This window comes from Ovis aries, chromosome 1 (assembly GCF_016772045.2).
Source record: "Ovis aries strain OAR_USU_Benz2616 breed Rambouillet chromosome 1, ARS-UI_Ramb_v3.0, whole genome shotgun sequence".
NCBI lineage: Eukaryota > Metazoa > Chordata > Mammalia > Artiodactyla > Bovidae > Ovis > Ovis aries.
In genome coordinates, this window is record NC_056054.1 from 197,341,006 (window position 1) to 197,368,709 (window position 27,704).

General features: G+C 37.5%; 1 long non-coding RNA gene across 2 annotated transcripts in view; it reads left to right on the forward strand.

The window, feature by feature from the left end:
• LOC105602588 (uncharacterized) overlaps positions 1-27,704 on the forward strand; it is an 88,347-nt gene that overhangs the window by 52,835 nt on the left and 7,808 nt on the right. The gene's annotated exons all lie outside the window — the stretch shown is intronic.

The window sequence follows — 27,704 nt, forward strand, 5'->3', positions numbered from 1 at the left end:
TTTCCTTTCTTAGCATATCAGTTATAATTTGTTTACTTTCTCTAGTGAGTGCCTTTGAGTTTGCAATATACATTTAAAACAAATCCAAGTCCTCTTTCAAATAACAATATATCACTTCACATGTAGTGCAAGTACAAATATAGCAAATAATTACCATTCTTTACTATCATCCCCTGTACCATTGCTCTCATTAATTTCAGTTACACATAAGCTATAATCATTGAATACGTTGTTGCTTTTATTATTTTGAATATGCTCTTTTCTTTGATCAATTAAAAATAAAACTAATAAAAGTTTTGATTTTGCTTTCATTTTTTCTTTTTTGATTCTCCTCTTTTCTTTATGTTGATCTGAGTTTCTGACCAATATTATTTTCCTTATCTCTAAAGAACTTCTTTTAACATTTTTTTTTCAAAGTAAGAAATTCCCTCAATTTTTATTTGTTTGAGAAAACCTGAATTTCTCCTTCACTTCTAAAATATAGTTTTGTAGGGTACAGAATTCTAAGTTCATGTTCTTCTTCTCTCAACACTTTAAATATTTCATTTCACTCCCTTTTTGCTGTATGATATCTGAAAAGCAGGACGGAATTATTATCTTTGATTCTAAAACTAGAAACTAGAATACTCACTGGTAAGCAGTAAGGACTTCATTGCTACTGGTAAATGGGATGACAATAACTCTTGCATGCCACAGCCTTATATTCAGTGAGAGTCTTACCAAAGATATTTAGATTAAAATAAGGTGTAGGCAGAAGCTTCAGCTTCTGGAACAGTTTTAAAAGGTTGATATTTAAAATATCATGGTAGGAGCAATGATAATTCTAATGACTGTCATTTGACTGGCTTTTATTTGTAACTTTCAAAGCTTAAAAAATAAATAGACTCAGGTAGTTTGAAAAAAAAAAAACAAAAAACAAAAAAAAAACCTCCATGAGGACATCTGTAGATACAAGGCAGGGACTCAAATTTTAATGATAAAAGTAACACAGTTACAACTAATTCTATAACCTTTCCAGGTCTCATGTAAAAATAATAATAATAAAAAAGAAATGGTGCCAATGGGGAAAAGAAAAATGAGACTTGAGGCCTTGGTGGGAACATTTGATTGAATGAGCTTCACACTTCTAACCTCAGGATGCTCCTGTATATTCTGTTGTGGTAGAGGCAGTTTCTTTTCTCTTGTCATTAAAAAAAATGCCTCTATTCCCTGGAGTTTCTGCAAAGACATCTGAACTTTTGCTTTGCAAGATCATATTTTTGTTTTCATCAAAAATGCCCCTACTTCCTTTTATTACTTCCACAGTAGTAAATACAGTCAGCTTGAACAGGAAAATAAAACGCTTATTTCAGGAGAAGGTAGACAGAAGAGAGGAGAATGGGAGGGGAGTGTGGAGGAGACAGAGAAGGAGAGAGAATCAATAAGCGAATGAGATAAAATGTTAACAACAGATGAACTGGGGTTAAATTTTTATATATGTTCTTTGTACTATTTTTATTTTGTAACTCTTAACTCTTTGTAGATTGAGATTATTTCCAAACAAAAAATTTTAAAGTGTATATTTTCCAAACTGTGCTTTAAAGGTATAAAAAAAAATGTTTTTCTTCTTGAGACTTTTAAATGCTACATCTCTAAAGAGAGCAAAAGTTATAAAAGTATTCTTTGATTTTAAGATTCTAAAAGGAGCTAAAATCTTTTAAACTTCACACTCAACATCCCCAAACACATTTTCAGAAATGAATCTTATATGATTAATTGGATGAGTAGCTTTTTATACCTAATAAAACCACTTTCCTTAGATATGCCAGAGCAGGAGATTGTGAAATTGGTATGAGCTGGTTCAAAAGTAATCCAAGTCCTTGCTTGCATTCCAAACAAGAAGATCAAAAACAGTCCAAGAAGCAAGTTGTTCCTTAACTATTTGACTTCTTTGACCCTAAGAAATACCTGAATTTTAAGGAACAAAGTAATACCCATGAAATTGAACGTTCTAAGACCTTAAAATGTAAGATGCAATGTAAATGTCCAAAATGAATCACCCTCATTGCTTTAGCTAAACATTATTAAAACATATTTCATATTTTTGAGTTTATGAGATATGATAGGGAGATTAATTTTAAAAATCTGCCAGATTGTTTTATTATTACATCTGATGAAGTATTTCCACTCACTTGTATAATTTAATGTTCAAATTACAAATGGTAAAATGCTCTAAGTAATATATAATATGTACTGCCTCTTCAGTACAAAATTGACATACTGCTTATACTGTGAAACAAAAATGACATTTAAAACCTTTTTTTGTGGGATAAGTCTCATCAGGCAGGGCAAGTAGAGATGAAAACATGTCTCTTATTGCAGAGATGATAATTCCTGGGGAAAGTTTTTGCAGTTCTTTCTCTTTTTTTCTCATTTTCCAGAAACAGTAGTTTAGAGTTTAAATGCTTAATCAGTTCAAACTCCCATATTAGGTGAGCTATGACAGCAAATTAAGACTTCTAAGGTGTCCTAAAAATATCAGGTGATTCACTACCATGGGATAGGCAAACTATATTTGTCCTACAGGTCATATTTTGAGTACCTAAATTTTATTTTAACCCACTTATTTTACATCAGAATAAACTGTGGCCTTGACAAGGAAGATAACCTATCTAAAGATGAGTTGGAATTAATACCCAGGCATCTTCCCACTCTAGTATTCTTGTCTGGAAAATTCTATGGACAGAGGACCCTAGCTGGCTACAGTCCATGGGGTTGCAGAGAGTCAGACACAGCTGAGCGTGAGTGCATGCACACACACACACGCACACATGCACACACACATTTTGCTGAAGTCTAATATTATATGAGGCAACCTAGAAAACTGCTTTTATTTACTCTGGGTTTACCCTGCTGGTGACTTTAGTCTGAGTGCAAGATGGAAGCTCAGATTCCTTGTGTTGATAATGATATTTAAATCGTTGTGTATATATTAGTTTTAAAATGAAACTGTCATTCTCATCTGAAATCTGTGTCTACAGAGTTTAAATAGGTCTTAGCTTTTGTGGTGGTTGATGTTCGACTTGAGCCTACGAATTCAACATATATTGTTTCTACTTTAAAAAGTGAATTTTTAGAATTTCAAGATAAAATAGAAACTAGAAAAACAATAGAAAATATTAGCAAATATAAGTGTTAGTTTTTTGAAAAGGGGAAGTATATTGACAACCCTTTAGCTAGCTTAATCAAAAAAAAAAAAAAAAGAGAGAGAGAGAGAGTGGAAAGACTCAAATAAACAAGACTGTGAATGAAACAGGAGACATTAAAACTTAAGAAATTCAAAGATTCACACTAATATGAAAAGGTATACTCACAAAATTTGGATAACCTAGATGAAATAGATGAATCCCCAGAAACATAGAATTTAGTAAGATTGAATCATAAAGAAACAGAAAAATCTGAACAGACTAATAGTGAGTAATGATGTTGAAGCAGTAATCATAAACCCCCCACTTGTTAATCATAAACATCCTACTTGTGAATTTTACTAAATATTAAAAAAAGAATTAACATAGATCTTTCTCAAGCTCTTCCAATGAAATTGGAGAGAAAGGAACACCTTAGAATTGCAAACTCTTGTTCTGAGAAATACCCATGGAAAATTTTGAGGACTACATTGATTCTGTATTCTTCCAAAGGGAATTTATGTTTTCCTTGGCCAGATAACTGGGTACACTATCAACTTGGGATCTTTTTAAATAAAGTTCTGACCTTAAGTTTTGCTGAATAATACAGGTGTGTAACCTGGAGTTACATAACCGTATGAGAGTGAGACTAAGTTTGCAGGGTAATTATGAAATCTGAACTGTCATTGGATCTAAAACATGAGCTCTCAAGTACTCTGTATTTGCTATTTTAGGCTGAGGACTTAGGGAAGGCAGGTGATAAATGGAATTATGGTTCAAATCCGTCTTACTGTATGTAGGACAGGTCCTTGGACACATCCTCAGGTTGTATCTGTGATCCCCAGAACATAATTGGCATGCATATATTTAGAAGCTAGTTGAACCCTCATATTGATTATCTTGACTGTGGAGCAAATTATAGTATGGTAAGAAATACCAAGTGAAAGCTCCTGAAACTGTCCCATCACACTGCCAGAATAGTAAGCCAGCTGTATTACCACATCCCAGAAGGAATTGCAGAGGTAAATATAATTATCAAAGTTATAAAAAAGGCTGGAGTGGTGACCCTCCCCCCATTTCATTCAGCAGTACCATGCCCCAAAACTCAGATGGATAATAACAGGTAACTGAGAATATGGTAACCCTCACCAAATGGCAGTACCCATTGCAGTTCAGTTCAGTTCAGTTCAGTTCATTTCAGTCACTCAGTCGTGTCTGACTCTTTGCAACCCCATGAATTGCAGCACGCCAGTCATCCCTGTCCACCACCATCTCCCGGAGTACACTCAGACTCACATCCATCAAGTCCGTGATGCCATCCAGCCATCTCATCCTCTGTTGTCCCCTTCTCCTCCTGCCCCCAATCCCTCCCAGCATCACAGTCTTTTCCAATGATCACTCTTCCCATGAGGCGGCCAAAGTACTGGAGTTTCAGCTTTAGCATCATTCCTTCCAAAGAAATCCCAGGGCTGGTCTTCTTCAGAATGGACTGGTTGGATCTCCTTGCAGTCCAGAGGACTCTCAAGAGTCTTCTCCAACACCACAGTTCAAGAGCATCAATTCCTCGGTGCTCAGCCTTCTTCACAGTCCAATTCTCAAATCCATACATGACCACAGGAAAAAACATAGCCTTGACTAGACGGACCTTAGTCGGCAAAGTAATGTCTCTGCTTTTCAATATGCTATCTGGGTTGGTCATAACTTTTCTTCCAAGGAGTAAGCGTCTTTTAATTTCATGGCTGCAGTCACCATCTGCAGTGATTTGGGAGCCCCCCAAAATAAAGTCTGACACTATTTCTATTGTTTCCCCATCTATTTCCCATGAAGCGATGGGACCGGATGCCATGATCTTCATTTTCTGAATGTTGAGCTTTGAGCCAAATTTTCCACTCTCCTCTTTTACTTTAAATAAGAGGCTTTTGAGTTCCTCTTCACTTTCTGCCATAAGGGTGGTGTCATCTGCATATCTGAGGTTATTGATATTTCTCCCAGCAATCTTGATTCCAGCTTGTGTTTCTTCCAGTCCAGCGTTTCTCATGATGTACTCTGCATATAAGTTAAATAAGCAGGATGACAATATACAGCCTTGACATACTCCTTTTCCTATTTGGAACCAGTCTGTTGTTCCATGTCCAGTTCTAACTGTTGCTTCCTGACCTGCATACAGATTTTTGAAGAGGCAGGTTAGGTAGTCTGGTATTCCCATCTCTTTCAGAATTTTCCACAGTGTCTTGTGATCCACACAGTCAAAGGATTTGGCATAGTCAATAAAGCAGAAATAGATGTTTTTCTGGAACTCTCTTGCTTTTCCCATGATCCAGCGGATGTTGGAAATTTGATCTCTGGCTCCTCTGCCTTTTCTAAAACCAGCTTGAACTTCAGGGAGTTCACAGTTGACATATTGCTGAAGCCTGGCTTGGAGAATTTTGAGCATTGCTTTACTAGCGTGTGAGTTGAGTGCAATTGTGCGGTAGTTTGAGCATTCTTTTGCATTGCCTTTCTTTGGAATTGGAATGAAAACTGACCTTTTCCAGTCCTGTGGCCACTGCTGAGTTTTCCAAATTTGCTGGCATATTGAGTGCAGCCCTTTCACAGCATCATCTTTCAGGATTTGAAATAGCTCCACTGGAATTCCATCACCTCCACTAGCTTTGTTTGTAGTGATGCTTTCTAAGGCCCACTTGACTTCACATTCCAGGATGTCTGGCTCTAGATTAGTGATCACATCTTCATGATTATCTGGGTCATGAAGATCTCTTTGGTACAGTTCTTCTGTGTATTCTTGCCACCTCTTCATAATATCTTCTGCTTCTGTTAGGTCCATACCATTTCTGTCCTTTATCGAGCCCATCTTTGCATGCAATGTTCCCTTGGTATCTCTAATTTTCTTGAGGAGATCTCTAGGCTTTCCCATTCTGTTGTCCTCTATTTTATTGCATTGCAATGGATCCTTATTGAAAAAGACCTAGATAATCTCTAATACTTGGTATACAGCTATTGAACTGCAGAATGTATTATTGTCAATCCTCATCGGCAAAGGAAAGTTTGTTTTGAATAAGATAGACTGCAATACACATCTTTTGTTTTGACCCTGAGATATGTTATTTTTTATCTTTATTCCAATAGTTGGCAGGGGTCGCAAAGAGTCGGACACGACTGAGCGACTGAACTGAACTGAACTTGTTATCTTAAAATTCTGTGTAATATTATACTAGTCCACTGTATTGCTCCACCATGCTAATAGAACTTGGTAAGGAGGAAATTTCAAGTACATTTTATAGTTTATTTATGACTTCAAAAATTATAAAGTATAACTTCAGAAAACAATCTGCATTTATTCTTATGTATCTAACTCTTTAAACTTATATAATTTTGGTGTATCTTGGGAAGTTATTTTTTTCTAAATTTTGAAACATTTATTTTAGATATATTATTAAATAACCCCCAAGTTCCTTATTGATTTGCAGATGTCTTCAAAATATGTTATTTTCAGTCTATTTTATTGCCTGTTATCTATTTTGCACATGTATTTTATTGAGTACAATATTTTTTAATTTAGAGAAATATTTAAACTATGTCTATTTTTGCTTTTTAAATATTCTTTGACATCCTTACCTGTTTATGTTTCCAGATAATATCTATTATCTGATTATAGGGTTTCAAGAAAAAAAATGGTAAGGTTTAGTAGTGAAATTATGTTAATTCCATTAATTAATTTGGGAAAATTGAAATCTTTATAATTATTAGACTTATCCATAATAAAAGTTTCTGCACTTATATATTCAATTAATTGTCACTGATTTATATAAAATATGCATATTTTGACTGTGTTAATCAAAGAAAACTTTGTATTGTAGTCTTTGTACATGCAATCTACATTAATAAATATTTTATAAGAAACATCAACGAATAAAGCAAACCAGGAAATAAAGCTTGAAATAATGTATTCTACTTTCTATGTAAATCTAAACCTTATAAATGTAGATATGCTTTAGTATGTAGAAAAGGAAAATGATAATAGTGAAGAGTCCTTGGCATCACACAAACAATTAATTGAAAAGTAACAGGATTTAGCCTATATAGATGAGAAGTTATAAATTAATTATATTGGAAAGTTTTTCATATAAACAGAAGGGGTAGAAATCTCAAGGCAATAGATTTGGAAAACTATTTTAATAAATCAAGTTAATGATAACATAGGCTATCCTAGATGGCAGTGAGCTAGCCCCTGCCCTTAGACAAGATGATGCAACTTGGAAGGGTATTTGTGAAACAGATAAGGTATTAAACAGTGATATTTTGAGTTTACTTCAATGACAAGTCTATGATAGCATGGAACTCACTGTATATATATATTTTTTTTAATTCTGCTGTTTTTCTAATCCCAAATACAAAATTCATGATCTTCAAAAAATATAGTAGATCATCATTCCCATAACTACATTGCTCCAGTTTTTAGTTCAGTAAGCTTTTTTTTCTTTTTTTTTTTTTGGCAGATGTAATACCACACCTGTAATATAGGATATCATTTGAGGACACAGCCCTTATTTAAATTCCTTCAGGGTTCATTTTAAAGTTAATGGTTTCTGCTGATGTGCTGGATTTGCTTCACATTGTTAAATGCTTGAATACACGTTAGAAAAGCCAACTTTACATTCTTTTGCTTGTGAACGAAATAAATCCCCTAAGACAAAAACCAAGAAGGGTGATTGACCCAACTCAGTTTTTGTGCCTTTATTTGTTAAGGAAGTTGAAAGTGCCATGAGATTGATTTAATCAAATAAATAGGTTGGGGTTGACACTTAGGTAATTTGTATAATACTGTTTGATCCCCCTTCTAAGTATTGCCAAGCCTGTTTCCATGTGGACAAACCAGACTGTTTGCTGGTAAATTATCACTTTTTGGAAACTGAGCTAACACTACTTCATGTAAATAAAAAAAAAATGCTTATAAAGTCTAATGTAAATACCTAACAGCCCACTCTTGTTTGTGTTTCGGCTGGGTGGCTTAAATGGTTTGCGAGCTTTGTTTACTTCACATACAAAATCAGCTAATTTTCTTAGCCTCTAACTGGAAACTGATAACTTCTATTTCTGTTATTACAAGTAGAGTAGTTTTTAATCTTTTGGAAAAGATTTTAAGAAAACATTTATTAATTTTTACACTTAACTCACGCATTTTCAAGAATCTTTCTGTTTTCTAATTTTATTTATTAATTATTTATCTTTGCGCTGGGTCTTCATTGCTCTGTGGGCTTCTCTCTAACTGGCAAGCAGGGGCTACTCTCTAGTTGTGCTGCACAGGCTTCCTTTAAGGTTGTTTCTCTTGTGCGGAGCATGGAATCTAGGGTGCGTGGACTCAGTAGTTGTGGTTCCCAGGCTGTAGAGCACAGACTCAGTGATTGCAGCACACAAGCTTAGTTGCTCCGTGGCATACAGAGTTTTCCCGGATTAGAGATTGAACCTGTGTCTCCTGCATAGGCAGGCAAATTCTTTACCACTGAGCCACCAAGAAAGCCCTCAAGCACTTTTGAGTGGCACAATGAGCAAAACAAAAGTATGTATCAGCTTTGTTCAGTGAGATTCAGGCATCCTACTACATATACTCCAGGACGTATGTGAGGTTCTAAGGAAAGAGAATGAACCCAGTTTTTGCATAGAATTGCTTAAGAAGTAATAAGGGAGGAAAGAAACAAATATAATTTGTGTCATCACACAAAACAAAACCTGAGTAGCACGAGAAAGGGATTAAGTGCCATAAGAGTTCCTGAACAAGAATAAAAACCTTTCATTGGGAAAGATTTTGTGAGCTCAAAGGTCAACAGAGTTTGAACCAGGAAAATGAAAAGGAAGAACCGAGGCCCAATAATAGGTAAGTAATCAGCTTTCTAAGTGAATCAAATAATTCACTAGTGAATTTTAAAAGGCATATGCTTTAGTCTACAGTAAGATGAATATTGCCCTTTATGGCATTACTTTTATAACCAAATTAGGTCATTCAGAAAGGCTTGATTTTTCAGGGACACTGAAAAATACATCACTATACAATCTCCAGAGAAGCCTGACCTGATACTGCATATAATTGAGACATTCCTGCTTCCTTCAGGGAGTAAATCAGTTGATTTTCAACTGTTTTATTCACCTCTAATTTAAGTGTCCTCTTTCTAAACGGTAATTTGACCCAGAACATCTCTGAAATGTCTGAGACATTTAGCAGTTCCTCAAGGGGATCTTACACTTGTGAGTCATGATGAATTCAGAAGTTAGAACAAGTTAATGACTTTTGAAAAAAAAAAAAACAAAAACGTATTTGATGTGGTAGGATTCACTTCCAGGAAATCACTTAGCATAAAACTAAAGGTCAGGAGGATGGAAAGTAGTAACATGATTGCCTCACACCATTTCCTTTAATGTTAAATAAGGAACATTTCTGAGTACTTATCAGAAGAGATGTTTTCATAAACTGACATTAGAAAGGAGGCATAATATTGTTGAAAGAGTCTAGGATAGGAATTGGGAAATCTAGGATCAATTCTGATTTTGATACAAAATTATTGCATAACTCTAATCATATATTTTCCCTCCTGGGGCCCCCAATTCCTCCTGTACCTGTCCAATGAAACAGTTGGAGATCAACTTTGAGGTTATTTCTAGTTCTGACAGTGTTATCTAACTTTGTTGTTCATTTGATCCTTTTGTACTTCTCAGAGAGAGAATTAAGATGCTGACCTGGTTTGAGTATATAGGCTTGAAAATTTTTGAAGATGACCTAGTAGTGAATTGGGCAAAAATGAATCTTGACTAGACTTAAATTAGAAGTGAAACTGAGAAGTTTAGGAATATATCACTTGTCCATAAGCCAGTTCTAAGAATCTGGAGTTAAACTGAACTTATTAATAAGTAGCATAGTTTGAGGTTCTGTATTACATTTGAATTTCAATTTCAAAGTCTTAAAATAGCAACTGTTTGCAAAATCATAGTCTTAGCAGTGACTACTAGGAAATTAATTGAACAAAAAACTGTAAATTTAAAAAGAATGAATGGAGTGACAAATTGCTTGATTATAATGATCAAAAAATAGGTTGATTTTATTTAAATGACAGCCTAGAAAACCAATCTGAAAACTGGAAATATTGTTAACATAAGTTCATATGCCCAATGCACAGTGAGACCAAACAAATTGAAAAGTCAGGGTTTGGAGCAGAGCAAGGTTTACTGCAAGGCCACCCAAGGAGAAGAGTAGTTTTTGCCCTAAAAACCTGAATTCCCAGAAGGCTTTAGACAAAGCAGTTTTAAAGGCCAGTGGGGGACTTGTATCACAGGAGTAAACACTGTCAGTCCTTAGGCTCAAAGGCCTGGAGCTCTGTGTTCAAGCAGTTTACATCTTCTGTTTGTTGGAGAGGTGTTTTTCTTTTTTTTTAACATATGCAAAACAGCTCAGGAAATATTTGTGCATCAAATACTATTTTTGAGGCAGCTCAGAGAAGTGCTAAAGCAGAGAATATGGGAGAAGGCCTGCTCCAGGAAGGCCCAATGAGGTCCTGCTTGGTTATATTATCAAGGTTGGATAAGACTTTTCTGCCTGACACATTCATTTTTAGATGGGGAAACTGAGGAACCAGAGATATTTGTCTCAGAGAAAGAGAGCTAAAGAGAAAATGGAAAATATAAGCAAGTGACAGATATATTTATATATACACACATCAATTCAGTTCAGTTCAGTCGCTCAGTTGTGTCCGACTCTTTGCGACCCCATGAATCGCAGCATGCCAGGCCTCCCTGTCCATCACCAATTCCCAGAGTTCACTCAGACTCACGTCCATCAAGTCTGTGATGCCATCCAGCCATCTCATCCTCTGTCGTCCCCTTCTCCTCCTGCCCACAATCCCTCCCAGCATCAGAGTTTTTCCAGTGAGTCAACTGTTTGCATGAGGTGGCCAAAGTACTGGAGTTTCAGCTTTAGCATCATTCCTTCCAAAGAAATCCCAGAGCTGATCTCCTTCAGAATGGACTGGTTGGATCTCCTTGCAGTCCAAGGGACTCTCAAGAGTCTTCTCCAACACCACAGTTCGAAAGCATCAAATCTTCGGCACTCAGCTTTCTTCACAGTCCAATTCTCACATCCATACATGACCACTGGAAAAACCATAGCCTGACTAGACGGACCTTTGTTGGCAAAGCAATGTCTCTGCTTTTCAATATGCTATCTAGGTTAGTCATAACTTTCCTTCCAAGGAGTAAGCGTCTTTTAATTTCATGGCTGCAGTCACCATCTGCAGTGATTTTGGAGCCCAGAAATATAAAGTCTGACACTGTTTCCACTGTTTCGCCATCTATTTCTCATGAAGTGATGGGACCAGATGCCATGATCTTAGTTTTCTGAATGTTGAGCTTTAAGCCAACTTTTTCACTCTCCACTTTCACTTTCATCAAGAGGCTTTTTAGCTCCTCTTCACTTTCTGCCATAAGGATGGTGTCATCTGCATATCTGAGGTTATTGATATTTCTCCCAGCAGTCTTGATTCCAGCTTGTGCTTCTTCCAGCCCAGCATTTCTCATGATGTCCTCTGCATAGAAGTTAAATAAGCAGGATGACAATATACAGCCTTGATGTACTCCTTTTCCTATTTGGAAGCAGTTTGTTGTTCCATGTCCAGTTCTAACTGTTGCTTCCTGAGCTGCATATAGGTTTCTCAAGAGGCACGTCAGGTGGTCTGCTATTCCCATCTGTTCCAGAATTTTCCACAGTGTCTTGTGATCCACACCATCAAAGGCTTTGGCATAGTCAATAAAGCAGAAATGGATGTTTTTCTGGAACTCTCTTGCTTTTCCATGATCCAGCGGATGTTGGAAATTTGATCTCTGGTTCCTCTGCCTTTTCTAAAACCAGCTTGAACATCAGGAAGTTCACAGTTCACATATTGCTGAAGCCTGGTTTGGAGAATTTTCAGCATTACTTTACTAGCTTGTAAGTTGAGTGCAATTGTGCGGTAGTTTGAGCATTCTTTGGCATTGCCTTTCTTTGGAATTGGGATGAAAACTGACCTTTTCCAGTCCTGTGGCCAGTGCTGAGTTTTCCAAATTTGCTGGCATACTGAGTGCAGCACTTTAGCAGCAGCATCTTTCAGGATTTGAAATAGCTCCACTGGAATTCCATCACCTCCACTAGCTTTGTTCATAGTGATGCTTTCTAAGGCCCACTTGACTTCACATTCCAGGATATATGGCTCTAGGTGAGTGATCACACCATCGTGATTATCTTGGTTGTAAAGATCTTTTCTGTATAGTTCTTCTGTGAATTCTTGCCACCTCTTTATAATATCTTCTGCTTCTGTTAGGTCCATACCATTTCTGCCCTTTATCAAGCCCATCTTTGCATGAAATGTTCCTTGGTATCTCTAATTTTCTTGAAGAGATCTCTAGTCTTTCCCATTCTGCTGTTTTCCTCTATTTCTTTGCATTGATCTCTGAGGAAGGCTTTCTTATCTCTTCTTGCTATTCTTTGGAACTCTGCATTCAGATGCTTGTATCTTTCCTTTTTTACTTTGCTTTTCGCTTCTCTTCTTTTCACAGCTATTTGTAGGGCCTCCTCAGACAACCATTTTGTTTTTTGCATTTCTTTTGCATGGGGATGGTCTTGATCCCTGTCTCCTGTACAGTGTTATGAACCTCCGTCCACAGTTCATCAGGCACTCTGTCTATCAGATCTAGTCTCTTAAATCTATTTCTCACTTCCACTGTATAATCATAAGGGATTTTATTTAGGTCATATCTGAATGGTCTAGGGGTTTCCCTACTTTCTTCAATTTAAGTCTGAATTTGGCAATATATGTGTATCTCCAAGACTCTGTGGAACAACCCTCCTCCCCAAAGTCCCCTTTTCCCTGTTTGTAGTAAAGCTTAAGCCTCCTAGGTCTTCCCTAAATTCCAGTGAAGGATTTAATCAGTAAAGTGAGAAAATGTGGAAACAAAGGACAATTCAAGCAAGACAAATAATAACTGTCAGCCATGAAACAAAGTTAAGGACCTTTAGGGCCTCCTCCAGGTAGTAATCTGAGATAGTATTCTGCAGTATTCTGAGCAATATCCTTGAGTTGTTTTGCAGTCATTAAAACCCCTGCCCCACCATTTGGATGAAATTAACTACATCTGACTACCAGTAGGTAGACTCTGGACTCCAGACTGGTTGGAACTAGAAGACTGGTGATTTTACTCAGAAACAGCACCTTGTTACCTCACCACAACCAATCAGAAGGATGCCCACAAGCTGATTACACACCCTTCAACCCTGTCCCTTATTTTGCTTTCAAAAATCCTTCCCTGAAAACCGTTAAGGCAATCAAGTCTTTTGAGCAAGAGCTGCTCATTCTTGCTTCGGCCCGTGTTGGATGCTCTGCAATAAATGCTGTACTTTCCCTTGTCACAACCTGTTGCCACTGGATTCTAGACTGGTTTTACTTCTCAAGGACAAGTCGACTCAAGTTTGGTCTGATCATCTATACATTTCCTAGGTGGCGCTAGTGGTAAAGAACCTGGCTGCCAATGCAGGTTCTGGGTTGGAAAGATTCCCCGGAGGAGGGCATGAAAACCCACTCCAGTATTCTTGCCTGGAGAATCCCATGGACAGAGGAGACTGGCAGGCTACAGTACATGGGGTAGCAAAGACTCGGACATGACTGAAGTGACTTAGTATGCACGCATATAAAAAAAGAGGGGAGGAGGAGAGAAATTACTAGCACACAGGTTTTTAGATCTAAAGAATTTAAAAGATCTAGAAAAAACATTTTACTTCAGAAAAAAATTGAAAACTAGCTCTTATTTGAATATTACTTAAGTGGAAATATTTGTTTTCTTGGTTTCAGGTTGAACAAATGCAAACTATGAAATATTAGGTAAATTCTAGAGATATTGCTAATGTGTTAGCTCTTCTAAAGTTATCTGTGTTTTAGAAGGTAATTCCTGCATTTGTAGTTACTTTAAATTACTGATAGATTTAGAAATATTGGACTCAGTGTACAAGAACTGGACTTTGAATCATACTCTAAAATTATAGAGGGATTAATTCAGAGAAGTATCACAAATGTGATACTGAGAATTGGTTTGCATTCAGATTGGAGCTTAAGCAGATATAAAAATGAGGAAGGACCTCCCCAGAGAAAACAGTAGCCTGTGGGAAGATACAGGTTGTTTAAAGAGCCAGATGATTTGAGAGAGGATGTAAAGAGATGCTGCAGATGGGCTTGGAGATATAAGTTAAGGCAAAAAGAAGAAAGGTTCATTTGCTTGGATGTTTGGATTTTATCTTGTAAGTAACAGAGTGTCAAAGAGGTTTGTAAGCATGGTGAATGGAGATCAAATCTGTTTTTTAGGAAGATAGTTAAGAAGAAACAACAAATAATAAAGGGGAAGATATGTGAAATTCAATATAGTGTTCTTTGGCTGAAGCACAGGTGAGAAATTATGATTTTTTTTTCAAGTAAATCAATGAAAGTAAGACTAGATAAAATCAGAATTCCTGAAGTGTAATAAGTCAGGTTCTGCACTCTTTGCAACAAATCTCTTTGGATTTGAATATAGAGCCTGAGAAGAGCAAGAAAATTACCTAAATTTTTTTAGTTTGGAAAACCAGTGGATTAGACAACATTATTCAAGACTGAGACAACTTGACTGATGATTCTGAAAAGTCAAATCTCTACGGTTAACATTACCTATTTTCTTTTATCAGTTTTATTTTATTTATCCCTGTTTTATGCCAACCTCTATCTGTAAGGTTGCGGAATATTCCTCTGTCCTTTGGAAACAGAGAGATGCACATGGACCCAGGGGCATTAGAACGAGTTCAGTGAGAATTGTGAGATCAGTAATAAAGCGCTAGGTAGTGATAAAGAATAAAGACATTACTTCTGTTTGCTCCTGTACTGGGTCTATGTCTCTGCAGTTAAATTGTGAGCTCCTTGAGGTCAGGAGCTGGGTCTTATTCATCTTTGAATTTGTGAACCTAGCAGTGTCTTGATCCCTAGTTGACATTCAGAAAATGTTTATTGACTAGGTGAGGTGAAGTCGCTCAGTCATGTCCGACTCTTTGAGACCCTGTCACCGTGGACTGTAACCTACTAGGTTTCTCCGTCCATGGGATTCTCCAGGCAAGAATACTGGAATGGATTGCCATTTCCTTCTCCAGGGGATCTTCCTGACCCAGGGATCGAACCCGGGTCTCCCGCATTGGAGGCAGATGCTTTAACCTCTGAGCCACCAGGTAAGCCTTATAGTAAATACATTAACAGAGAAGTTTTTGTACACAAAACTTCAGTAAAAGTACTTGTTAATCTTTCATTTTCTTAGAGCCTAATAGAGAGACAAGGTGAGTGAAAACAAATTCAGTTTTGAAAGAATTTGAGCAAAAATAATTCAGAAGAAATATATTTTTTTGTATGGATAAATCTGTGAAATGAGAATTGGTTTAACCAGGTACACCTCTGAGACCCAGCCTCCATTTATGAGTCAGAGTTTTTAGGGACAGGGACTTCCCCCTCACTTTTTTTTGTTTCACATGTAATCCTCATATAACTTGTAAACCAGGGCCCAATGTAATAACTTGGTGGATGAGACAAAATCGCATTTCATTTAAACAAATGAAGCACAAAAACAAGATTCACTGTCTCTAGCTTCCTAGCCAGCTCTTACCTAGGGTGTGTCTCCTTTTGTTGTTCAGTTGCTCAGTTATTTTGACTCTTTGTCACCCCATAGAATGCAGCACACCAGGCTTCCCTGTACTTCACTGTTTCCCTGAGCTTGCTCAAACTCATGTCCATTGAGTCGGTGATGTCATCCAACCATCTCATCCTCTGTCATCCCCTTCTCCTCCTGCCTTCAATCTTTGCCAACATTAGGGTCTTTTTTAATGACGGCTCTTCGCACCAGATGCCCAAAGTATTGGAGTTTCAGCTTCCTCGTCAGTACTTCCAATGAATATTCAGGACTGATTTCCTTTAGGATTGACTGGTTGGATCTCCTTGCAGTCCAAGCGACTCTCAAGAGTCTTCTCCAACACCGCAGTTCAAAAGCATCAATTTTTCAGTTCTCAGCCTTCTTTATGATCCAATCCCACATCTATACATGACTACTGGAAAAACCATAGATTTGACTATACACACCTTTGTGGGCAAAATAATGTCTCTCCTTTTTAATATGCTGTCTAGGTTGGTCATAGCTTTTCTTCCAAGGAGCAAGCATCCTTCATGGCTGCAGTCACCATGCAGTGCTTTTGGAGCCCGAGAAAATAAAGTCTCTCACTGTTTCTATAGTTTTCATATCTATTAGCCGTAAAGTAATGGGACTGGATGCCATGATCTTAGTTTTTTGAATGTTGAGTTTTAAGCCAGCTTTTTCACTCTCTTCTTTCACCTTCATCAAGAGGTTCTTTAGTTCCTCTTTGTTTTCTTCCATAAGGGTGGTGATATCTGCATATTTTAGGTTATTGATGTTTCTCCCAGCAATCTTGATTCCAGCTTATGCTTCATTCAGCCTGACATTTCGCATGGTGTCCTCTCTATATAAGTTAAATAAGCAGGATGACAATACACAGTCTTGATGTACTCCTTTCCCAATTTTAAACCAATCCATTGTTCCATGTCCAGTTCTAACTGTTACTTCTTGACCTGCATACAAATTTCTCAGGAGGCAGGTGAGGTGGTCTGGTATTCCCATCTCTTTAAGAATTTTCCATAGCTTGTTGTGATCCACACAGTCAAAGGCTTTAGTGTAGTCAATGAAGCAGAAGTAGATATTTTAAGCAGAAGTGTCTCCTCTAGTTCTGATGATTCTGTCTCTAATTAAATTTATTTTTCTTCTCTCATTAACTTTAGATAAGCAAACAGATACTTACAGTTTCTCTTTTAAAGGCAAGCTCCCTACCTCATCATGGTATCTGTAATTTTTATATTAATAAGACTGAATTAGCTCATAGGAAAAATACTCCAAAGAACTTGATGAATCCAGAGTGATTCATTTTTTTAATGCAATGCCCTCTGATATTTTTGCTGATTAGTCATTAGCTGGACTTTTCTTCTTTTAAATCTTTAAATTGTCTGTAAAGTTAGCTCTGCCCCTCTTTTTTTGAATCGAATAACCACACACCGCAGATCCCAGTGTGTGTGCCTGTCAATGTTACTTACTGCTGTCAAAGCCCTTCTCTCCCTCTAACCACAAACCCTGGACTAGCAAGATATCAGCTGCTGCCCTCCACAGCTGCCCTCTTCTGTCCATCAGAATAAAGTTGGAATTCATTCCTTAATTAATATCTTCAATATCTCTAGTCACTTTTGCATTATTTACTTCTCAAAAGTCTTGAAATAAGTCACACATTTCACTTGTGATGGCTGCTCATGAAGACAAGCTGCCAAATCCCTGGGTTGTGATGAAGCAATTGCTGAGGTGTCCAGGCAAGCAACGGACTCATGCTCCCTTGGGCTGCACAGGACTCAGAGGCATTCTGATTTGAATAAGTTGCACTGAGAAAATACTAGCTCTGGAGTTCTAAGACTCAACTCTAATTCTTGAAATAATGAAATTTCTGAGCATGTGTTGAAAAATACAGTAAAGCAATTTGGACTCCTGAGGTACACTTCTGTTAGGGACTATGTTTTCACTGGGCTAGGTCTCTTTCTGAAGCTAAAGCAGTTTCACTCTGAACAAGAAAAGGAACTCTCTCCTTGAATATACTCAAATTTCTTTCTTACATCTCTCAACCCAATAGGTATATATTTGTTTTGAGTCACTCTTGATTTTCTCTGCATGGAAATGATAACCATTCTATTCAGTTTTACAACATCCCCATAATAATTCTTACTAGGTAATAAACCACACTCTTAGGAAAAAAAAAGGTTGTGTAAGGTTCAGAAAATTTTGGAGAGTGATTGTTGAAATATCATGTCAACATTATCAAAATTATTTCTGTCATTGTAATGCTCATAGTAGCAGTCATAGCAGTAATATTAATTGTTTACAAAGTGAATAGGTTATATTCAGGTAAATGATTCCTTTTTGTTAAGGCAAATCTTGGTCAAAGTTTCAAGTTTAAATTTCCATAAAATTTTGAAGCTACTTCATTTCAAAGCTGATGGTTTTTTGCTTAGAACACTGTACGATCAGCTTTTTAAGGACAAACACTTGGAATTTCTGTATCGTCCTCAATTCTTTAGTTTATTCTCTGTAGTGTCATTATCATCATCATCCCTTGAATATGAAAAAATCTTAGTAGTGTGTATTTTAGATAAATGTTCACTTAACATTCATGAAAATTCGATTAAGCAGATATTACTATTCTTATTTTACACATGGGGAACTAAGGCCAAAGATGGCATGTGACTTGTCCTGTATAATAGAGGATCAAGCTGTGGAGGCAGAAATAGGATGTTAAATTTCTAACGAGGGCATTTTGTTTTCTTTAAAAAAAAATAGAGAATTTCAACTACAGTAAAATTTGTACAAGTTAACAAAAATCTAAAGTACAAAAACAAAAATATAAAGTAGAGGTGTATTTTTTACATGTGAATTTTATCCCTTTTTAAAAAAATGTATTCATTTTTAACTGGAGGATAATTGCTTTACAGTATTATGTCAGTTTCTGCCATAAGTCAAAGTGAATTGGCTGTAGGTACACATATGTCCCCTCCCTCTTGAGTTTCCCTCCCATCTCCTAGCCCTTGCTACCTTTGAGTGCACTAAATAAGAGGAACTTATCCAAGTGAAAATGTTAGCCACTCAGTCATGTCCAACTCTTTGTGACCCCATGGACTGTAGCCCACCAGGTTCCTATGTTCATGGAATTCTCTAGGCAAGAATACTGGAGTTAGTAGCCATTCATTCTCCAGGGGATCTTCCCAGACTAGAGGTAGAACCCAGGTCTCCTGCATTGCTGGCAGATTCTTTACCATCTGAACCACCAGGGAAGCCCAAGGCAAATAAAAGTGTATGATGAGAAAGTGGCTAAACAGCATCCAACGAATAGAACCACTTTCATCTAATTTACTGTCTAAAACCCAAGACCATTTATTACATGGTCACTATATGTCTCTTGATGCTCTGCAACTCTTTCTTTACAAAACAAAAGCCTATTTCAACTTTTTTTTTTGAACTGGATATTTTCATTTCAGGGCAAGAAACTCTTAAGTAGCAATATATGTCCCAAGATGAAAGAAAAATAGCAGATTTAAAACTGAAGTAAGAAATAAGGATGCAAAACATGTTTCTTGAAAAATCACAATATGCTCTGGTTGGAAGAGGATGTTATACAGTTATTCTTAACTGAAGGTCATACAGAAAGCTGTCAACAGTGCCAGGACTTCTAATCAGGTTTAGCTCTTCAGACTCAGTATAGTACTCTTTCTACCGTCCTGCTCTGTGGCGTTATCCTCTTGACCACTGACCTAGTATACAACTGAGACACTATATTATACTGATCCTATAGCCCCCTGAACTCCAAGAGTTTAACTGATAATACTCTTGTTCACTTCAGGCTGAAATGAGAAAATGAATCCTGCCAGGATAAATAGTACTGGGATGACAATTCTTTTTGGTCATATGAATCTAGTTTCCACCTTTACTTTTGTGAAAAGGCTTTCAAAAAACACCAGTTATTCACCATATGGCACTAGTATAAATATATCACCTACTGAAAATGCCAGAGCTCAAAAATGAGATCTTTAAAGAAAGGACTGCTTGTGATTTTGCAAATAATAAGCTTGTGCTAGTGGACAATAGTTTCAGTAACTGTATCCATCATTATATTTACATTTCTATAATTAGTTGCAACTGTTTCTGTGAGGTTAAAGGTCTCTAGTTTAATGCAGTCATTATAATCATTCAGTAAATAATGTTTGGATTCTGTTGATATGATGAGAAAGCATTAATTTTAAAAGAATACCTTTCAAAAGGAGCCCTAATCTCAATCCTTCAACAGTTACACCCACTTTTGGCAAGGAACAGGAGTGGTAAAGAGGTGGAATTCATAGGCCTCATCCTCATCCTTAAATAGCACGCAGTAATGTTGAATAAAATGACATAATCTAGAGCCCAGTATATAATAGTATATGATGGTCCAGATGAATGGTATGACCTATAGCAGGTTAGAAAGGGAAGAGATTGCTGTTAACTAAAGGGAGAGAAACTGTAAGAACATGTCACTTTCTTTAGTAAAAATAAAGTCTATTAGTTATAGCAATGGGCTTCCCTGGTGGCTCAGTGGTAGAGAATCCACCTCTCAATGTAGGGGACTCTGGTTTAGTCCTTGAGCTGGGAAGATCCCATGGAGAAGGAAATGGCAACCCACTCTGTTATTTTTAATATTTTATCTATAAGAATGAATATTAAAACTTAAGTGTGGATTTGAACTCGGGATCTTATTTCTGGTTTACTTTCATTTTCTAGTAAACTTAAGGTCTTATTAATCATAAACTTAGCAAAACTTTTAGGTATTTTTCTTTCCAAAATCTATTTTCTGCTTTTCTCTCAATATTATTTTGTGTTTCCAGAAAAAATATATATATATTTCCTTCAGTATACTACATCTCTTACAGAGAATATTTGGGAACCATAAAATACTTGAATTATGGTGTGGACTCATTGTCATTAATACCTTCATGTCACATCATGATTTTCTCACCTATAAAAGCAAGAAGCTGACACCTGAAAGCTGGTATTACTTTCCACAGGAGGTTTCTTATTTTCGTTGTCCAGCTATTGGTTTGGCCATTTGTTTCTTCTTCTTTTTTTTTTTTAAAGTTTATTTATTTTTTGGCTGTGTTGGTTCTTCCTTGCATCATGCAATATTTTTCATTGTAGTGCCTGGACTCACTAGTTGTGGTGTGTAGACTTAGCTCCTCTGCAGCCTGCGGGATCTTTTTCTCCAACCAGGGATTGAATCTCATCCTCTGTATTGTAACCTGTGTGTGTGTGTGTGTGTGTGTGTGTGTGTGCACGCACACACGTGCACACGTGTACGCATGCAAGCACATGATTTGTCCTGTCTGACTCTTTGCAACCTCAAAGACTGTAGCCCACCAGGTTTCTCTGTCCATGGGGATTCTCCAGGCCAGAACACTGGAATGGGTTGCCATGCCTTCCTCCAAGGGATCTTCCCAACCCAGATATCTAATCACTGGACCGCCAGGGAAGTCCTGATATGCCTCTCCTTAGTAAGAGGGAACACCTTTAAGAACAATTTCTTATGTCCTCAGCCATATCTGACTCTTTGAGACCCATGGACTGTGTTCCACCAGGCTTCTCTGTCTATGGGATTCTCCAGGCAAGAACACTGGAATGGGTTGCCATTTCCTTCTCCAGGGGATCTTCACAACCCATAGATCTAATCTATGCTTCCTGCACTGGCAGGCAGATTCTTTACCAGTGTACCACCTGGAAAGTACTTATCAACAGTTTACTTCTTACTAATCTGCTCTTTCCAAAAAGAAACTCGATTAATGTATTGAATGGGAGACCTCTTGGCTCACTCAGTAGTTGAAGTTATAGGAGTCATAACGAAGAGATCTCTAATGATTCCAGAAAGATCCTTGGAGAGGTTATTATTTGTATTAATGAGGTTAGCAAGCCTCTTAATTAGACAGTAAGCAGCTTCACTACCAAACAGGCAGAAATTCTCTCTCTATACTCTGCTATCACACGCATGTGCAACATAGCCACAAAGTTTTGCACATAGCTCACTGATGGTGTATTTAGTGAATGAGAGACAGTAGAGTAGAAGAGTGATTAAGAGCACAGAGATTGAAATCAAAGCCCAACACTGTTATAAATCACTGAGTAATTAAGTGTGTAGAGAACCTGAGTCAGTGCATCACAGTGATAAGAGTATGATTTGGGAAACCCAAAAGCAATAGTTCAGTCCCAGGTCCACTTCTTATTCACTGAGACAAAGCAATCTACTCACCTCTCTTTGCTTCTATTTCCTCACCTAAAAATTGAGACTAACAATAATATCTATTCAATGGATTTTATTGTAGATTAAATGAATCAATATGATTGTGTTCTTAAAACCAGGGCCTGGCAAATAATAAGCATTGGATAGTCATTTATTATTATTATTACTAATTTATTTGACTCCCATCTTCCTCATCTGTAAAATAGATCAATAATACTTTGCCTCATAATATTCATTTGTGATTAAAGGAAATTATGTAGGTAGGGCACACAGTACAGTGACAGCATGTAGTGGGGGTCACATATTTTATCTATTATTACTATTGTCATTGTATGACACATTGATTTCACTAAAATATGACAGTTTAAAATATGATTGATTGCCTGATGTATTTGAGTGTTCCCTCAAAAAACATGCAAGTCAATGAGCTCATGGTTCTCTTTCTGTAATTAAGTCTGTGCTGAAGTCATCAGAATTCCTTCTGGTAATTGTCAATTATCGGTAGAAGAGGAGTTTGGAGGATCATGTAGGAGATTAAGTGTTCTTTAATAGCACAACTGGGCAAGAAAAAATAAGTTTACATTAGTCTCAAAACATTGTCCTCACATATGTTGCCTCCCTTTGTGATAAAGAAAAAGTAAAAAGAAAGAAAGAAGAAGAAGAAAAAAAAAGACTCTTCCTGGGTGACAACCTCAACAAGGAAAGTTCAATGATACCACTACTTTGCAGTGGAAATAAGTAACAAAGTAATCCAGCAGGGAGAAAATGTGTCAGCTTGTTTCACAGGAAATGTTTGGATAAATCCACAGGGAATACTCCATTTCCCTTTCAAAGAGTCTTTTGATGCTAGTTAAAGGTATTCCTAGGAGCAGTCATTTGATGGCTATTACCTTTTTCTCATCAGCCATTAGCAGTAGACTTGGTTTATACAGAAACAAAATGGGACAGGAGGCAAAGACAAAGTACAGTCTTATGGGCTACTTTCTGATATGAAAGCTGAAGGCTCTTCTAGGTACTGCCTGTCTTAGGCTGAAACTACTAAAATTCAGCTTAATGGAAAGAAGCAGGTATTACTAATCTGGGCATTTCATCTAATGATATCATGTTTGTGCATACAAGTAGCAGAACAAGAAGGAAACAGTGTACTTGTTCTGAAAGGATTTTTGCCACTTCATTGGAATGGATACACTTGAAACCAGATAGCCACTATGGCTATCTGGTGAAGTCAGACAAAGAAACATAAACCATAGGTTTAAAATGTTCTCATGGATTTTCTTTTTATATGGCTTAAAAAAAAAAAAAAAAGCAAAGACCATTCCATTCGGTCCCAAGACTTCGTGGCAAATAAATGGGGAAAGAAATGAAAACAGTGACAGAAATTATTTTGGGGGCTTCAAAATCACTGTGGATGATGACTGCAGCCAGGAAATTAAAAGGCACTTGCTCCTTGGAAGAAAAGCTATGACAAACCTAGACAGTGTATTAAAAAGCAGAAATATCACTTCACCAACAAAGAGCCATCTAGTCAAAGCTATGGTTTTCCCAGTAGTCATGCAAAGAGGTGAAAGCTGGTCTATAAAGAAAGCTGAGCACCGAAGAATTGATGCTTTCAGACTATGGTGTTGGAGAAGATCCTTGAGAGTTCCTTTGACTGCAAGGATTTCACACCAGTCAATCCTAAAGGAAATCAACACTGAATATTCATTGGAAGGACTGATGTTGAAGCTGAAGCACTAATATTTTGCACACCTGATGCGAAGAGCCAACTCATTAATAAAGGCCCTGGGGTAGTTTGAGGGCAGGGGAAGAAAAGGAAAACAGAGGATGAGATGGTTGAATGGCATCATCAACTCAGGGACATGAGTTTGAGCAAACTCTGGGAGATAGTGAAGAACAAGGAAGCCTGGCGTGCTGCAGTCCATGGAGTCACAGAGAGTCGAAACTCAGTTAACTAGAAACTTGCTGCTGCTACTGCTGCTAAGTCGCTTCAGTAGTGTCCGACTCTGTGCAACCCCAGAGACGGCAGCCCACCAGGCTCCCCCATCCCTGGGATTCTCCAAGCAAGAACAGTGGAGTGGGTTGCCATTTCCTTCTCCAATGCATGAAAGTGAAAAGTGAAAGTGAAGTTGCTCAGTCGTGTCCGACCTCAGCAACCCCATGGACTGCAGCCTTCCAGGCTCCTCCATCCATGGGATTTTCCAGGCAAGAGTACTGGAGTGGGGTGCCATTGCCTTCTCCAATTAGAAGCTTATATATATGCAAATATTACATGTGGCTTTTTCAGGTAATAAATTCATACCAGTTCACTGACTAGTAATAGCTTAACAGAAGATTTGTCTGCATAGTTTTTTTAAAAAAGAATTTGACCAAAATGTTGAGTTCCATTTAACATGCTCTGTTTGATTAAAAAAAAAAAAACAAAAAACAACCTACTAATTGTTTGGATTAATTTAAATGAGACTATGAATTCAATTAGGGTTTCCCAGGTGGTGCAGTGGTAAAGAATCTGCACGCCAATACAGGAGACAAGAAACTTGGGTTCAATCCCTAGATCAAGAAGATCCCTTAGAACAGGAAATGGCAACCCACTCCAGTATTTTGCCTGGAAAATTCTATGGATAGAGGAATCTGTAGAGCTATAGTCCAAGGGGGTTCAAAGAAACAGATACAACTGAGTAACTGAGCATATATGCACATGAGTTCAGTTAGTGACTAAAGCATCTAATCCCCCTTTCATTTCATGGTAGAACCCAAAGTGAGATAAGCTTCTTAAATGAAGGAATCAAATGGTGGTACTTCTCCAGGAATACAAGCAGGGTTTTTCTTAGGAAGCTGGTCACATTCCAACATCAAATGGTCAGGTGGAAGAATTGAATAGATTCAATCCCAGAATTGTAATAAATATCACAAGCAGAATGGAAACTTACATTCTTTCCCTAAGGCGAAGGTGGGAAATTAAGGCACCAAAATATTAATCTCAAATAGCCACTGTGAACCACAGTCAGGGATCCCCATGTATCCCAAGATGACACATTAAAAGAGGAACTGTGTGTCCTTTCTTGGCATCTCTTGGTAATATGGCTGGTACTAAATGGTTCAAATGATTATTTCAACATAATCTTGCAAATTGACCCTGGAGATATCAATGTTTTCTCTCTGCCTCCTAACCTATAACTTCTTAACATCTGTGACGGAAATTTGGTGTAAATAGCTCAGGAATGTCTACTGTGTCTTATAACAAAGGGACTCGGATGATCAAACATTATTAAAAGAAATGCAGTAGCTTTCCCAAACAGCATTCTTCCAACAGCCAAGATGTATGCAAACATAGTCAGAGCTGTATCTCATGACAGGGTGATAAATACACCAGAGATCAAAGAAATTATCTTTGTAATTCACAAGTTAGTAGCATGCTGAGATTCTTTAGTGTTCTCTTTCCTCCTTATTTTCTCCATTTAAGGAATCTCAGTGATCAACAATGCCTGAGTGATAAAGACCACCAAACCTAATATCAAGCAGTATTCATCTGTGTAGGGCTGAGGAGAAACCATCATATTGAATACCTTCAGAAAGGAGAGCAAAGATGTTCTTTCCAGAACTATGAGACAAGGGTGTCACAAAAGAGGAGCAAAACAATAACGTGAAAATGCATATTTCAGATGAAATGAATCTTCTTAGATAAAATGAAATGAAGAAGATATGAAGACTCTTTTAACCATAATATATCATAAATAAAGATCTAAAGGATTATTTAGTTATTACTAGTTAGTGAGCTTCAGTTCAGTTCAGTTCAATCACTCAGTCGTCTCTGACTCTTTGTGATCCCATGAACCGCAGCACGCCAGGCTTCCGGGTCCGTCACCAACTCCCAGAGTCCACCTAAACCCTTGTCCGTTAAATTGGTGATGCCATCCAACCATCTCATCCTCTGTCGTCCACTTCTCCTCCTGCCTTCAGTCTTTCCCAGCATCAGGGTCTTTTCCAATGAGTCAGCTCTTTGCATCAGGTGGCCAAAGTATTGAAGTTTCAGCTTCAACATCAGTCCCTCAATGAACACCCAGGACTGATCTCCTTTAGGATGGACTGGTTGGATCTCCTTGCAGTCCAAGGGACTCTCAAGAGTCTTCTCGAAAACCACAGTTCAAAAGCATCAATTCTTCAGTGCTTAGCTTTCTTTATAGTCCAACTCTCACATCCATACGTGACCACTGGAAAAACCATAGCCTTGACTAGAAGGACCTTTGTGGACAAAGTAATGTCTCTGCTTTTGAATATGCTGTCTAGGTTGGTCATAACTTTCCTTCCAAGGAGTAAACATCTCTTAATTTCATGGCTTCAATCACCAACCATCTGCACTAATTATGGAGCCCAGAAAAATAAAGTCTGACACTGTTTCCACTGTTTTCCCATCTATCTGCCATGAAGTGATGGGACCAGATGCCATGACCTTCATTTTCTGACTGTTGAGCTTTAAGCCAACTTTTTCACTCTGCTCTTTCACTTTTATCCAGAGGTTCTTTAGTTCCTCTTCACTTTCTGCCATAAGGGTGGAGTCATCTGCACACCTGAGGTTATTGATATTTCTCCTGGCAATCTTTATTCCAGCTTGTGCTTCCTCCAGCCCAGTGTTTCTCATGATGTACTCTGCCTATAAGTTAAATATGCAGGGTGACAATATACAGCCTTGATGTACTGCTTTTCTGATTTGGAACCAGTCTGTTGTTCCATGTCCAGTTCTAACTGTTGCTTCCTGACCTGCATACAGGTTTCTCAGGAAGCAGGTCAGGTGGGCTGCTATTCCCATCTGTTTCAGAATTTTCCACCGTTTATTGTGATCCACACAGTCAAAGGCTTTGGCATCATCAATAAAGTAGAAATAGATATTTTTCTGGAATTCTCTTGCTTTTTCGATGATCCAGAGGATGTGGCAATTTGATCTCTGGTTCCTCTGCCTTTTGTAAAACTAGCTTGAACATCTGGAAGTTCATGGTTCACATATTGCTGAAGCTTGGCTTAGAGAATTTTGAGCATCACTTTACTAGCGTATGAAATGAGTGCAATTGTGCAGTAGTTTGAGCATCCTTTAGCATTGCCTTTCTTTGGGACTGGAATGAAAACTGACCTTTTCCAGTCCTGTGGCCACTGCTGAGTTTTCCAAATTTACTGTATATTGAGTACAGCACTTTCACAGCATCATCTTTCAGGATTTGAAATAGCTCCACTGGAATTCCATCACCTCCACTAGCTTTGTTCGTAGTGATGCTTTCTAAGGCCCACTTGACTTCACATTCCAGAATGTCTGGCTCTAGGTGAGTGATTACACCATCCTGATTATCTTGGTCATGAAGATCTTTTTGTACAGTTCTTCTGTGTATTCTTGCCACCTCTTCTTAATATCTTCTGCTTCTGTTAGGTCCCTACTATTTCTGTCCTTTATTGAGGCCATCTTTGCATGAAATATTCCCATGGTATCTCTAATTTTCTTGAAGAGATCTCTAGTCTTTCCCAGTCTGTTGTTTTCCTCTATTTCTTTGCACTGATCTCTGAGGAAGGCTTTCTTATCTCTCCTTGCTATTCTTTCGAACTCTGCATTCAAATGGGTATAT